At 41.9% G+C, this 14,966-nt stretch overlaps 1 long non-coding RNA gene across 3 annotated transcripts in view; it reads left to right on the forward strand.

Annotated features, from left to right (window-relative positions):
* The window catches only part of LOC132380261 (uncharacterized), a 280,768-nt gene that overhangs the window by 81,492 nt on the left and 184,310 nt on the right, over positions 1-14,966 (forward strand). For all 3 annotated transcript variants that reach the window (XR_009507712.1, XR_009507715.1, XR_009507713.1), the window contains one exon: positions 13,308-13,418. This is a non-coding gene — a long non-coding RNA (uncharacterized LOC132380261). The remainder of the gene's footprint in view (positions 1-13,307; positions 13,419-14,966) is intronic.

Here is a 14,966-nt window from a genome sequence, read left to right on the forward strand (position 1 = left end):
TATTACCTGTTGATAATTATAATTTTGCTTCCTGCTCCCACACTACCACACTCTCCTTACCCATTAGGTTACTGCATGTTTAATGTGTGCTTAGGGAGTGCAGAATATGGAATAATTGGACAAAGCCCTCTACAAACTTTGCATATGGGAACTTCAGAATAGAAAGAGCATGCTGCATCCCTTCAGTTATTGCTTGTCTTCAATGAATCTTCTGGAAAGATGGTACCATTAAGTGGCGACTGCATGTAGCTCTGATGGGGATTACCAAATATTCCCGTTTCAGGTTACTACAGCTGAAATCCACAGTCACAGCCATGGGCATTTCAGTAAGCAGCATCATTTTAAGAAATTTAAAGAATATATTGATACTCAAGAGACTGCCGAAGCTTGGACGGCAGATTTGGGTCACGAGTGCAATTGCCGTTTAAGAAAAAGCACAGACACTGCACAGAAATGAGTGAAAAGCAGAGACATTAGATTTCCATTCCTAATTATCCTACTGGCGAATGCACAGTCTCTGGAGAATAAAAATGAAGACCTCAGAGCAAGATTGCTGTGCCAATCAGGGGTTGCTGTATACGCTGCTTTACAGAAACATGGCTCTCGCTGGCAATTTTGCATGCTGTTCTGCAGCCTGATGGCTTCATCGTTCTCCACAAAGACAGGACAACTCAGTCTTTTAAAGACAGAGGAGGTGAAGTATGGTTTATGGTCAATTCATCATGGTGCACAAATGTGGTGTTTCTGTCTCCGTCCTGCTCAGCTGACTTGGAACATCATGCTGATGTATGTATTTTTGCTGTCCAGATGTTTCAATGTCGAATCAAGAGCCAATGAGAAGTCACTTCTTAGGCAGGAGCTGATATGTTTCATCACTAACCTCTCAAAACTCTTCATCACTGTGGATGTGAGTGTTACTGGGCGATAATCAATAAGGCAGGTCACCATGTTCCTCTTGGGTACTCGTATAATTGAAATCACTGGGGGCTCCTGCATCAGCTGTAGACTGACCTGTTGGGTTTTTCTAGTATTTTCTGTTTTCATGTCAAACATTGATACTGAATATTTTGATAGCTAGATCCAGATGCAAAAGCAAGACTTCAAGGACATCTTTTGATGGGATGAGATAGTGGTGACAGTGTATCTCCATTTTTAATGTTACTATTGGAAGAACTGTTGTCTCCCACCCTAGCCAAATCATATCAATTTACACAACCCTTTTCAAAAAATGTTTAATACTTTTTAAGTGCTATGAAGTAATATATTTGTATTTAAAAATCATTTAATATATTTTTATGTTTCATTTTGATTGTATTAAAAAGACTTGTAATTACACATGGGTCCCATAAGTCCTTCCTTCCTACTGATAACATGCTCACTTCATCAAATCTGGTGGAATGCACTTTGAAGAATATTTATCGAATAAACAAGTGTTCCTATTAACAGAATGCCCATTAAGTGGCATGGGCCCTAATTTCATTTCAATAATGTGCTTTCTAATGTTTACTACGGGGAAAACTAAATCTAGCAAGTACGTGGAGACTTAGGTAAGCTTTTAAAGACAAACAGTATCTCAGCAATAACACTAGTCTGCATTATTTGCGTAATACTGACGTTGATGCTCAGTACAGTCTTTTTAATAGGGTGATTTTATATACCCAAAGTCATCAGGGAACACCTAATCTGCCTGGAGGCAGATATGTTTATGCTAGAATTCTTTCTACATCCCAGGCATACTTCTCAAATTAGCTATTTGACACTGAAAATTATGTAACACCAGACAGCCACATAAACAGACTAGGTGCTGTTCATTTCACAGGAGTGGTAGGCCATAGGGTACACAATGTGATATGCTCCTAATTATGCTGAATGCTTTTACAAGAGCTCTTTGTTATCCTCTCTGTTCATTTGTTCAGGTTTGTGCAAATTTCAAGTATATTTAATATTTGTGGTCTCATTGTGATAGAAGCACTCAGTTTTAATTCACCGTCGGTATTAGAAATGCTGTCCCTGGATAATAGCATGCTATTTTGGAATTGATCATAATTTATCTTATTTAATTTTATTAAAATACAGCATAAAACAGCCCTTAGAGCTGTGCTGCCCAGCAACTCCAGATTTATCCCTGGCCTAATCATGGGCAGTTTACAATGACCAATTAACCTAACCCAGGGGTCGGCAGTGGCAAAGGTTGCCGACCCCTGGCCTAACCGGTAGGTCTTTGGACAGAGAGAGTAAACTGGAGCAAACAAAAAAAACCCAGGCCTTCCATGCAGAGGAGGTACAGACTTCTTACAGATGATGCCAGAATTGAACTCTGAACTCAGTTACCCCGAGCCTAACAGACTAAAAAGAGGTACTTAATTAGAATTTTATTATTGGTTTACGCACTTTTTAGATAAACTCCACACATTCCTTTTGCTTGCAGCCAATGACAGACATAGAAACATAGAAAACCTACAGCACAATACAGGCCCTTCAGCCCACAAAGCTGTGCCAAACATGTCCTTACCTTAGAAATTACCTAGGGTTATCCACAGCCCTCTATTTTCCTAAACTCCATGTACCTATAGAGGAGACTCTTAAAAGACCCTGTCGTATCTGCCTCCAACACCATCCCCGGCAACCCATTCCATGCACTCACTACTCTGCGTAAAAAACTTACCACTGACATCTCCCCTGTACCTACTTCCAAGCATCTTAAAACTGTGCCCTCTCGTGCTAGCCATGTTAGCCCTGGGAAAAAGCCTCTGACTATCCACACAATCAATGCCTCTCATCATCTTATGCACCTCTATCAGGTCACCTCTCATCCTCTGTTGCTCCAAGGAGAAAAGACTGAGTTCATTCTACCTATTTTCATAAGGCATTCACTGCTGGTGATCTGGAGATACTAATAAAGGTATTTAGTTTTATAATATCATGCTCTCTGGAATAGATACCATTAATGCAAATACTGTAGGATGTGTAACTCCTTAAATGAGTAGGTCTATTTCTTTTTACAGATGAAGCCAATTAGAGATTAATTGCATTTTGGCACAAGTTGAGATCAGAAAAATATTTGATCCAGAAATTTGTATTACAAAGGGAATAAGTAACTAAAGGAAGTCACAGGGTTTTATTCTGAGATCCCACCATTTCAGGCGTGGCCCGCCAATTCACCGACCTCTGATCCCTAAGGTTCCTAAGGGACCCAATCCCTCAATTTTCTGATATTTGGGTTGAGGTCCCATCGCCATACTCTGATACAGAGACACCAATGACTGCAGATACTGGAAACCATAGCAACACAGGAAGTGCTGGGGGAACTCAGAGAGTTATGGACAGCTGACGGCTTGTGTCAAGACCCTTCGTCTGCACACACAGAAATGAATGAACGAAGCGTGGTGCTGAGTTCCTCCTGTGCTTTGTGTGTTGCTCCACACTCTGATGACTTGAATCACCCCAAACACTGTCTTAAACTCATGGCCAAAGTAACCCAGTGAGAATTCTCTGATGAGAGCCAGTCAGCATTCCCCTTGACCACAGATACTGTTATGGCTGACCCCAATCCCATTTGTGCCCTCACCATCAAACCTCTGTACCTGGCCTTAATACAGAAGGTGTCAAGCTCTGCAGTACTTAGTAATGGTATTGGCACTGGCTTATTATTGTTACACGTACCAGAATACAGAGGAAAGCTTGTTTTGCATGCTGCTCGTACAGATCAGATCATTACAAAGTACATTTAGCTAGAATAAAGTAAAAAAAAAACAGTGCAGAACAAGACTGTAAGATGCAGGAGCAGAATCAGGCCATTTGGCCCATCGGGTCTGTTCCACCAGTTCATCATGGCTGATCCAATTTTCCTCTCAGACCCAACCTCCTGCCTTCTCCTGTATCCCTTCATGCCCTGATCAATCAAGAACCTATCAACCTCTGCCTTAAATATACATACAGTCTTGGCCTCCACAGCTCCCTGTTGCAACAAATTCCATAGATTCACCACTCTCTGGCTAAAGATATTCCTCCTCATCGCTGTTCTAAAAGGATGCCCGCCTATCCTGTGGCTGTGTCCTCTGGTCTTAGACTCTCCCACCACAGGAAACTCTCGACATCCATTCTATCAGCGTCTTTCATCATTTGATAGGTTTCAATGAGATCACCCCTCACCCTTTGAATTCTAGTGAATACAGGCCCTGAACCATCAAACACTCTTCATATGACAAGCCGTTCAATCCTGGAATCATTTTCCTGAACCTCCTTCGAACCCTCTCCAGTTTCAGCACATCCTTCTAAGGGGCCAAACCTGCTCACAATACTCCAAGTGAGGCCTTGTCAGGGCTTTGAAAAGTCTCAACATTACATCCTTGCTTTTATATTCTAGTCCTCTTGAAATGAATGTTAACATCGCATTTGCCTTCCTCACCATAGACTCAACCTGTAAATAAACTTTTAGGGAGTCCTGCACAAGCACTCTCAATTCCCTTTGTGCCTCAGTTTTCTGTATTTTCTCTCCATTTAGAAAATAGTCAGCCCTTTCATTTCTTCTACCAGTATGACCATATACTTCCGGACATTGGATTTCATCTGCCACTTCTTTGCCCATTCTCCTAGTCCGTCTAAGTCCTTCTGTAGCCTCTCTACTTTCTCAGAACTATCTGCCCCTCCATCTATCTTTGTATCATCTGTAAACTTTTCAACAAAGCCATCAATTCCATCATCCAAATCATTAACATGTAACATAAAAAGAATTGGTCCCAACACAGATCCCTGTGGAACAAAACTAGTAACTGTCAGCCAACCAGAAAAGGCTCCTTCTATTCACATTCTTTGCCCCATACCAATCAGCCAATTCTCTATCCATGCTAGAATCTTTCCTGTAATACCATGGACTCATAGTTTGTTATACAGCCTCATGTGTGGCACCTTGTCAAAGGCCTTCAGAAAATCAAAATGCACAACATCAAATTATTCTTTTTTGTCTATTGTTACCAGTATTGTTCTTGTTATTTCTTCAAAGAATTCCAACAGATTTGTCAGGTGAGATTTTCCCTCGAGGGAATCATGCTGACTACAGCCTATTTTATCACGTGCCTCCAAGTACCCTGAAATCACATTGTTAATGATTGACTCCACCACTGAGGTCCTACTAACTGGCCTGTAATTTCCTTTCTTCTGAAGTGGAGTGACATTCACAATTTTCAGGCTCTGGAACCAATCCAGAATCTAGTGATTCTTGAAAGATCATTACTAATGCCTCCACAATCTCTACAACCACCTCTTTCAGAACCCTGTGGTGTAAGTCATCTGGTTCCAGTGGCTTATCTACTTTCAGAACTTTCGGTTTCTCAAGAACCTGCTTCCTAGTAATGGTAACCTCGCGCACTTCATAACCCCTAAGCACCTGGAACTTCCACTACACTGCTAGTGGCTTCCACAGTGAAGACTGATACTTATTCACTTCATCCACCATTTCCTTGTCCGTTACTACCTCTCCAGCATTGACTCTCAATGGTCTGATATCCACTCTCGTCTTTCACTTACACTTTACTTACCTGAAAAAACTTTTGGCATCAACTTTAGTATTATTAGCTAGCTTACTTTTGTATTCCATCTTTACCTTTTTAATGACATTTTTAGTTGTGTTCTGTTGGTATTTGAAAGCTTCCCAATCAATCAACTTTCCACTATTTCTTGCTCCATTATATGCCCTCTCTTTGGCTTTTATGTTGGCTTTGACTTCTCTTGTTAACCACAGTTGTGTCATCTTGCCTTTAGAATACTTCTTCCTCTTTGGGATGTATATATCCTATGCCTTCTGAATTGCTTTCAGAAATTCCAGCCATTGCTGCTCTGCTGTCATCCCTGCCAGTGTCCTTTTCCAAACAATTCTGGCTAATTCCTCTCTAATGCCGATCAAACTCACTTCAGGCTTCCAGCCGAGTATAGGTATCGATTATAACTAACGTTTCAATGACGAACTCTGCCAAATTCATCAGGGATGATGACTGGATATGTCTACCTGGTGGTATTTATACCCCTGTAGTCCATCCCTCCTGACTGGATACTTCTCTTTTGATAAGGTACCATACAGTAGGCTTATTTGGAAAGTCAGAAGGCATGGGATCCAGGGAAGTTTGGCCAGGTGGATTCAGAATTGGCTTGCATGCAGAAGGCAGAGGGTCATGGTGGAGAGAATACATTCGGGTTGGAAGGTTGTGACTAGTGGTGTCCCATAAGGATCTGTTCTGGGACCTCTACTTTTTGTGATTTTAATTAACGACCTGGATTCGGGGTTAGAAGGGTGGGTTGGCAAGTTTGCAGATGACACAAAGGTTGGTGGTGTTGTAGATAGTGTAGAGGATTGTCAAAGATTGCAGAGAGACATTGATAGGATGCAGAAGTGGGCTGAGAAGTGGACGATGGAGTTCAACCCGGAGAAGTGTGAGGTGGTACACTTTAGAAGGACAAACTCCAATGCAGAGTACAAAATAAATGGCAGGATACTTGGTCCTGTGGAGGAGCAGGGGGGATGTCCACAGATCCCTGAAAGTTGCCTCACAGGTAGATAGGATAGTTAAGAAAGCTTATTGGGTGATAGCTTTCATAAGTCGAGGGATAGAGTTTAAGAGACGCAATGTAATGATGCAGCTCTGTAAAACTCTAGTTTGGCCACATTTGGAGTACTGTGTCCATTTCTGGTCGCCTCAGTAGAGAAAGGATGTGGAAGCATTGGAAAAAGTACAGAGGAGATTTACCAGGATGCTGCCCGGTTTAGAGAGAATGGATTATGATCAGAGGTTAAGGGAGCTAGGGCTTTACTTTTTGGAGAGAAGGAGGATGAGAGGAGACATGATAGAGGTGTACAAGATATTAAGAGGAATAGACAGAATGGACAGCCAGCGCCTCTTCCCCAGGGCACCACTGCTCAGTACAAGAAGACATGGCTTTAAGGTAAGGGGAGGGAAGTTCAAGGGGGATATTAGAGGAAGGTTTTTCACTCTAAGAGTGGTTGGTGCGTGGAATGCACTGCCTGAGTCAGTGGTGGAGGCAGATATTATAGTGAAGTTTAAGAGACTACTAGACAGGTATATGGAGGAACTTAAGGTGGAGGGTGAAATGGGAGGCAGGGTTTAAGGGTCAGCACAACACTGTAGGCCGAATAGCTTGTACTGTGCAGTATTGTTCTATGTTCTATGTTCTCATTCAATCAGGTTTCCGTTATCCCACCTTGTTCACAATTGAATTCCAGTTCTTTCTTAAAGCGAGCCATTTGACTATGTTAACATTCTTTACTCCAGTTTTATCTCAATGGCTTCCTTTACCAGGCAGTCCCAAAAGCCATTGGTATGGCTCAGTAGTCAGTCCTGTGGCATTGTGAATGCAATGCTCTCCTAACACCAATTTCTCAGGTAACCCAAACGGATATACCTCCCGTGCTCCTTGACACGGGTTTCCATCACGCACCCCGTCTGGCTGAAACCCGCATTACAAAGCTTCTGGGCTGCACAAACAGCCTTTGGGACTGCCAAAAGATTAATATAAATAACTTTTAACCAGTTTTTCCAAAATGCTTCCTTTATTTTAATCTGTCTGCTACACTTTTAGAAATAATAAAACTATGAATACACATAAACAAGCAACAATATTCATTCTTTTTCCTCAAAAAGTCCATATTTTTGTTATTAACTCATTAATCAATTATAATATCTTCCCAAGTTTATCATGGGATGCAAAAGATATTTTTGGAAGATTATTGTCAAGTTGGTCACAAGTTCTCAAAAATGTTTTCCACGGAACCCTGCTCGAGATCATTGTGCTTAACACAATGGTTTGATATCCCTGAGTGGCTTGCTTTTACAGTACAAACCAATAAAATTGGTTAAACAATAAAATTGGCTAAACATTTTGTCTTAAGTTATTTTCAGAAAACAAGCTGCAATCAAAATATGTTTTGCGGATCCTTTAGATCAGTCAAGTTTTCTTAGTGTTTGTGTATCATTACAGCATCTGGTTTGAAAGCCTGTAATATAAAGGTCTGACCACCAGAGGGCAAAGGTCCCACAGTTTGTGAAAATCTGGCTGACCTGGCATTGTAAATGCTGTTCTACTAAAAGAACAATTAAAATAAGTGTCATGATGTCTTGCCTTGTTCTTTTAATTCTGTTGGACTCACACTTGCAGAAAATGATGAAATTTAACCTTACATGACTGATCTATTTGATAACTGATTTAAGTGTGTGATTTAGATATTTTCAGTTTGGCAAAATGATGGCATGACTGGTCACAGCGGCTTCAATGGGGTCAACAAAAGGTGCTACTGTTCTACTTAAACGTACTTCAAGTGATTGGAACATTAGAAATGTTCCCTGGCGGAGATACTGAAGGAGCTGTGCAACGTTCTCCTGCCCAAGTTGATGGAGGCTCACAGTAAAATAACCGGTGCCTGTCATGATTGCAAGATCCCTTTGGACGTTGTTAATCTGGTACACCGCAAGTTCGATTCGCTGATTTATCAGATCAGAGCAGGGGCAGATGGAGGGGGCCTAGCCTGTTTGCAGCCACCTGGAGTGAGAGGACAAGGCCACTGCACTTCATCAGGGGTGGTATGGCCCAGTGTCCTGAAGGGAGTTGGAGCTCCCCTCCCAGAGTTACGCTCAGCAGAAGGCAAGCTGTGTTGTGGCTGCCTGCAGATCTTTCTCTTTTGGCTGCAAAACAGCCAAGCTGTCGGGCTGCCTGGTTTTCAGCCACTGGAGGAAGAGGCATCCAAGCTGGCAGGCTGTACTGGGGTGGGGTAGCGTAGCGCAGTTGTGGGACTGAATATTTCAAATGGACTGAGGGGTCTATACTATATACAAATACATTTGTGTGGTTGTGTTTTTACTAATATTCTATATATGATTGCATATGTGAGGACTGGGTCTCAAAGCTACAGATTTGCTTGGTGGGAGTCAGGCCTTGGGGTGAGCACTGGGCCTTAAAGCAGCAGTGTTGCCTAGTGGGTGTCGTGGGCTGGTTGATAGATGATACTGGTGGGCTGACTTCCGTGTACATACTCTGCATCATTTTGTTTTTACTGATATTTTAAATGGTATTGTTGACTTGCATATGTGAGGCCATCAAGCCACGACATCACCGGGAGTGGGTGGAGGTGGGCCTTGGGACTTTTATTGCGTGATTGTGCTTTCTCTGTTTGACTGTTGGTAATGTGTCTTTGCACCTTGATCCTGTGGTACCCTGCGGGTATGGTTAAATGACAATTAAGCTTGAATTGAATTGAATTCAGTAAAAGTTGAATTCAATAAAGTTTTCTGAACTACATATGGGTGAGTATTGACATCTTTGGCACTGCCTTTTTGTCTTCCTCTCATATCTTGTCTGTGTTTGTATGAGATGTTTGAAAGTAGAAGAAAAATGATGATAACTACCATATTTGAAGAATATTTTTAATTTTTGACTACTTAATACATAGAAACATAGAAAACCTACAGCACAATACAGGCCCTTCAGCCAAGAAAGTTGTGCCAAACATGTCCCTACCTTAGAAATTACTAGACTTACCCATTGCCCTCTATTTTACTAAGCTCCATGTACCTATCCAAAAGTCTCTTAAAAGACCCTATCATACTCGCCTCCACCACCGTTGCTGGCAGCCTATTCCACGCATTCAACACTCTCTGAGTAAAAACTTATCCCTGACATCTCCTCTGTACCTACTCCCCAGCACCTTATACCTGTGGCCTCTTGTGCTCACTATTTCAGCCCTGGGAAAAAAGCCTCTGACTATCCACATGATCAATGCCTCTCATCATCCTTTACACCTTTATCAGGTCACCTCTCATCCTCTGTCGCTCCAAGGAGAAAAGGCCGAGTTCCCTCAACCTATTCTCATAAGGCATGCTCACCAATCCAGCCAACATCCTTGTAAATCTCTGCACCCTTTCTATGGCTTCTACATCCTTCCAGTAGTGAGGCGATCAGAACTGAACACAGTATTCCAAGTGGAGTCTGACCAGGGTCCTATATATTTGCAACATTACCTCTCAGTTCCTAAACTCAGTCCCACTATTGATGAAGGCCAATACACTGTACGCCTTCTTAACCACAGAGTCAATCTGCACAGCTGCTTTGAGCGTCCTATGGACTCGGACCCCAAGGTCCCTCTGATCCTCCACACTGCCAAGAGTCTTACCATTAATACTATATTCTGCCATCACATTTGACCTACCAAGATGAACCACTTCACACTTATCTGGGTTGAATTCCATCTGCCACTTCTCAGCCCATTTTGCATCCTATCAAAGTCCTGCTGTAACCTCTGACAGTCCTCCATACTATCCACAACACCTCCAACCTCTGTGCCATCAGCAAACTTACTAACCCATCCCTGCACTTCTTCATCCAGGACATTTATAAAAACCACAAAGAAGTAAGGGTCGCAGAACAGATCCCCGAGGCACCCCACTGGTCACCGACCTCCATGCAGAATGTGACTCGCCTACAACCACTTTTTGCCTTCTGTGAGCATGCCAGTTCTGGATCCACAAAGCAATCTCTCCTTGGATCCCATGCCTCTTTACTTTCTCAATAAGCCTTGCATGGGGTACCTTGTCAAATGCCTTGCTGAAATTCATATACACGACATCTACTGCTCTCCCTTCATTTATGTGTTTAGTCACATCCTCAGAAAATTCGATCAGGCTCATAAGGCACAACCTGCCCTTGACAAAGCCATGCTGACTACTCCTAATCATATTATACCTCTCCAAATGTTCATAAATCCTGCCTCTCAGGATCTTTTCCATCGACTTACTAACCACTGAGGTAAGACTCACTGGTCTATAATTTCCTGGGCTATCTCTACTCCCTTCCTTGAATAAAGGAACAACATTCGCAACCCTCCAATCCTCTAGAACCTCCCTTGTGCCCATTGATGATTCAAAGATCATTGCCAGAGGCTCAGCAATCTCCTCCTTCGCCTCCCACAGTAGCCTGGGGTACATCTCATCCAGTCCCGACGACTTATCCAACTTGATGCTTTTCAAAAGCTCCAGCACATCCTCTTTCTTAATATCTACATGTTCAAGCTTTTCAGTCTGCTGAAAGACATCACTACAATCACCAAGATCCTTTTCCTTAGTGAATACTGAAGTAAAGTATTCATTAAGTACCTCTGCTATTTCCTCTGGTTTCATACGTGCTTTCCCACTGTCACACTTCATAGGTCCTCTCCTTTCATGTCTTATCCTCTTACTCTTCACATACTTGTAGAATACCTTGGGGTTTTCATTAATCCTGCCCACCAAGGCCTTCCCATGGCCCCTTCTGGCTCTCCTAATTTCCTTCTTATGCTCCTTTCTATTAGCCTTATAATCTCCTAGATCTCTAACATTACCTAGCTCTCTGAACCTTTTGTAAGCTTTTTTTCCCTTTTTGACTAGATTTATTACCTCCTTTGTATACCACGGCCCTGCACGCTACCATAACTTCCTTGTTTCATTGGAATGTACCTATATAGAACTCCACACAAATATCCCCTGCATACTTGTAACATTTCTTCAGTACTTTTCCCTGAGAATACCTGTTTCCAATTTAAGCCTCCAATTTCCTGCCTGATAGCCTTATAATTCTCCTTACTCCAATTAAATGCTTTTCTAACTTGTCTGTTCCTACCTCTCTCCAATGCTATTGTAAAGGAGACGGAATTATGAACTTCCTAAAAGAAAACAATTGCAATAGAAGAATTAAAGTTACCTCTTCGTCTATTTGTTTTTTTTTTGAATAATAGAGCATTTACTAATGATGTCAACATAGTTTTATGAATAGATTTGTACTCTATCTCTGCAGTATAATGGGTTGAACTTAAATGAGTAGTGGGTCTGAACCTCACCTTTACCACTGGACATACAATGGAGCCTAACAGCAGTTCACTGGCGTGATGAAGAAAGGTTTCAGAGGCAATGTACACCCAGCTACTCAGCTCTATGTCAGGACTGGGTGGGTTAAGACATGTTGTGAATGGGATGTTGTGTTTCCGTACCAGGCTGTGACGGAAGCAATCAGAATGCACATCAGCTGAAGTCTTCCAGGGTCATCAATGGCATGCCAAATCCCTGTAAAGTTCTAAGAAAGCAGAGATGCTGGTGCACCTTCAGCAAGTTTGCATCAGTGTGTTGGAGCCAGGATAGTTCCTCAGAGATGGTGAAACCAGCAAACCTATAATGCGAAAAAATTCTTCAGATTTTAACAAATAGAAAAGCTGTATTAAGATTCTATTCAGCAGAACTAAATTTGTCAGATGCAGTTCAGTTTTGCAAATATGTGGCTTGTTTTATCATACATATATTTTCTAGGTCACTCAGTTGTACAGCACACGTAGACGTGAGCACTTCCGCCCAGCAGTTCCATGCTGTTTCTTTTTGCCCACTTTCCTGCATTAGGTTATTTTACACCTTTAACACCTTTCCTATTCACGGGACTGTCTAAGTGGATCTTAAATAGAGTGATAATATCGAATTCCGCCGCCTCCTGGCAGCATGTTCCAGATATCATCCACTCACTGTGTCTTCCCTGGACCTCACCTCTCAGATGCTCATGTAACAGAGAAGAAATGTACAAATAAATTGCAACACACACAAAATGCTGAAGGAATGCAGCAGGTCAGGCAGCATCTATGGAAATGAATAAACAGTAAATGTTTGAGGCGAGACCCTTTGTCAGGGTTGAGAAGGAAGGGGGAAATTGCCAGAATAAAAAGTTGGCTGGAAGAGAAAGAGAGTAGCTGAAAGTGGATAGGCAAAGTCAGCTGGGTGGGTAAGGTCAAGTACTGGAGAAGAAGGTTATTCTGGCATCTTCCCCCTTCTTTCTCAGTCTTGACGAAAATTCTTGGCCCAAAATGTCGGCCATTGACTCTTTTCCATGGACGCTACCTGGTGCGGTGAGATGTCCCTGCAGTTTGTGTGTGTTGCTTGGACTTCCAGCACCTGCAGATTTTCTCTTGTTTATATAGATTTAGTTGACACCTTATGTGGGTCAAGCTTAACTTCAGCAGTATGTGGAGTCTAAAAGGCTTTGAAAAAACAAACTAATTTAATAAAATCTAATTTACAATGCAATGAAATCAGTATAACAAGGATCTTGCACAGATTCAGTGTACAACGTGTAAACTAAATCTGACAAGGTTGAATATTGATTGAAGTTAAATTTTAAAAAAATCAGATTAGATTAATGCAGGACTAGTAATCTGGTGCAAAGGTAATTCTCCGAAACAACCTATGCTATTTTAGATGCAATATGTGTATAGGAACTCATTTTACATTTCTCAGTTTTTTGCAGACAACTGCATGCAGAAGTGAAAACAGGCTAGAAAAGTATCCCAGCTGATGTTATGTGTACCTATGGCTTAAACTGCTAATGCTGACAGAAAGACTATCATGGTAAGAAATTTAAACTGCCTTGATTCTTGACTATAGACCAGGTACTTTTCTACTAAAAGTGAGATTGTGACACAAGAAAGAACTTTTTTTACACAAAGTGTAATAAAAATGTGGAACTTTTCTCTGAGGCATATTTTGTAGATGAGATGAATAACTTGCTTTGTTATGCAGCAATAAAAGGCATGTGGCATCATGTAAATGGAATTTGGATACAGCTGTGGTCCTATTGAGTGACAGAACAGGTCTGAGAGACTGAATTCCCTGTTGTAAGGTACAGTGCCTATGAAAAATATTTACCCCCCCCCCCTTGGGTATTCATGTTTTGCTGTTTTACAACATGGAATCACAATGGATTTACTTTGGCTTTTTTTGACACTGATCAATAGAAAAAGATTCTGTCGTGTCATAGTGAAAACAGATCTCTACAAAGTGATCTAAATTAATTACAAATATAAAACCCAAAATAATTGATTGCGCAAGTATTCATCCCCTTCAAGTCACTATTTAGTGGATGTACCTTTGGTGGCAATTATAGCATTGAATCTGTGTGGATAGGTCTCTATCAGCTTTGAGCATCTGGACACTGCAATTTTTTTCCCATTCTTCTTTACAAAACTGCTGAAGCTCGGTCAGATTGCATGGGAATCGTGAACGAACAGCACTTTTCAAGGCCAGCCAAAAGTTCACAATTGGATTCAGGTCTGGGCTCTGACTTGGCCACTCCAGGACATTAACTTTGTTGTTTTAAAGCCATTACTGTACTGTGTAGCTTTGCTTTATGCTTGGGGTCGTTGTCTTGCTGGAAAACAAATCTTCTCCCAAGTGACAGTTACCATATAGGCCGGATCAGGTTTTCTTCCAGGATTTCCCTGTATTTTGCTGCATTCATTTTACCTTCTGCCTTCACAAGCCTTCCACGGCCTGCTGCAGTGAAACATCCCCACAGCACGATGCAGCCGCCACTATGCTTTACGGTACTGATGGTGTGATTTTGATGTGTGCAGTGTTTGCCTTATGCAATATGTAATGTTTAACCTGAAAACCGTCTTCCAGCTGACTCCAGAGTCTCCCACATGCCTTCACGGCAAACTCTAGCTGAGATTTCATGGGAGTTTTTTTTTTCAACAGCAGCTTTCGCTTTGCCACTCTCCCATGAAGCTGTGACTGGTGAAGCACCCGGGCAACAGTTGTTGTACATGCAGTCTCTCCCATCTCAGCCGTGAAGCTTGTTGTCCTCCAGAGTTGTCATAGATTTCTTGGTGGCCCTCCCTCATGAGTCCCCTTCTTGCACAGTTATCCTGTTTTTGAGGACGGCCTGCTCTCGGCAGGTTTACAGCTGTGCAATATTCTTTCCATTTCTTGATGATTGACTTAACTGTGCTTTAAGGGATATGCAGTGACCTGGAAACATTCTTGTATCCATCTCCTGGCTTGTGCTTTTCAATAATATTTTCACAGTGTCATTTGGAGTGTTTTTTTGTCTTCATGGTGTAATTTTTGCCAGGATGCTGATCCACCAGCAGTTGGAACTTCCAGATACAGGTGTAT

The sequence above is a fragment of the Hypanus sabinus genome, chromosome 2, assembly GCF_030144855.1.
Source record: "Hypanus sabinus isolate sHypSab1 chromosome 2, sHypSab1.hap1, whole genome shotgun sequence".
Taxonomy (NCBI): domain Eukaryota; kingdom Metazoa; phylum Chordata; class Chondrichthyes; order Myliobatiformes; family Dasyatidae; genus Hypanus; species Hypanus sabinus.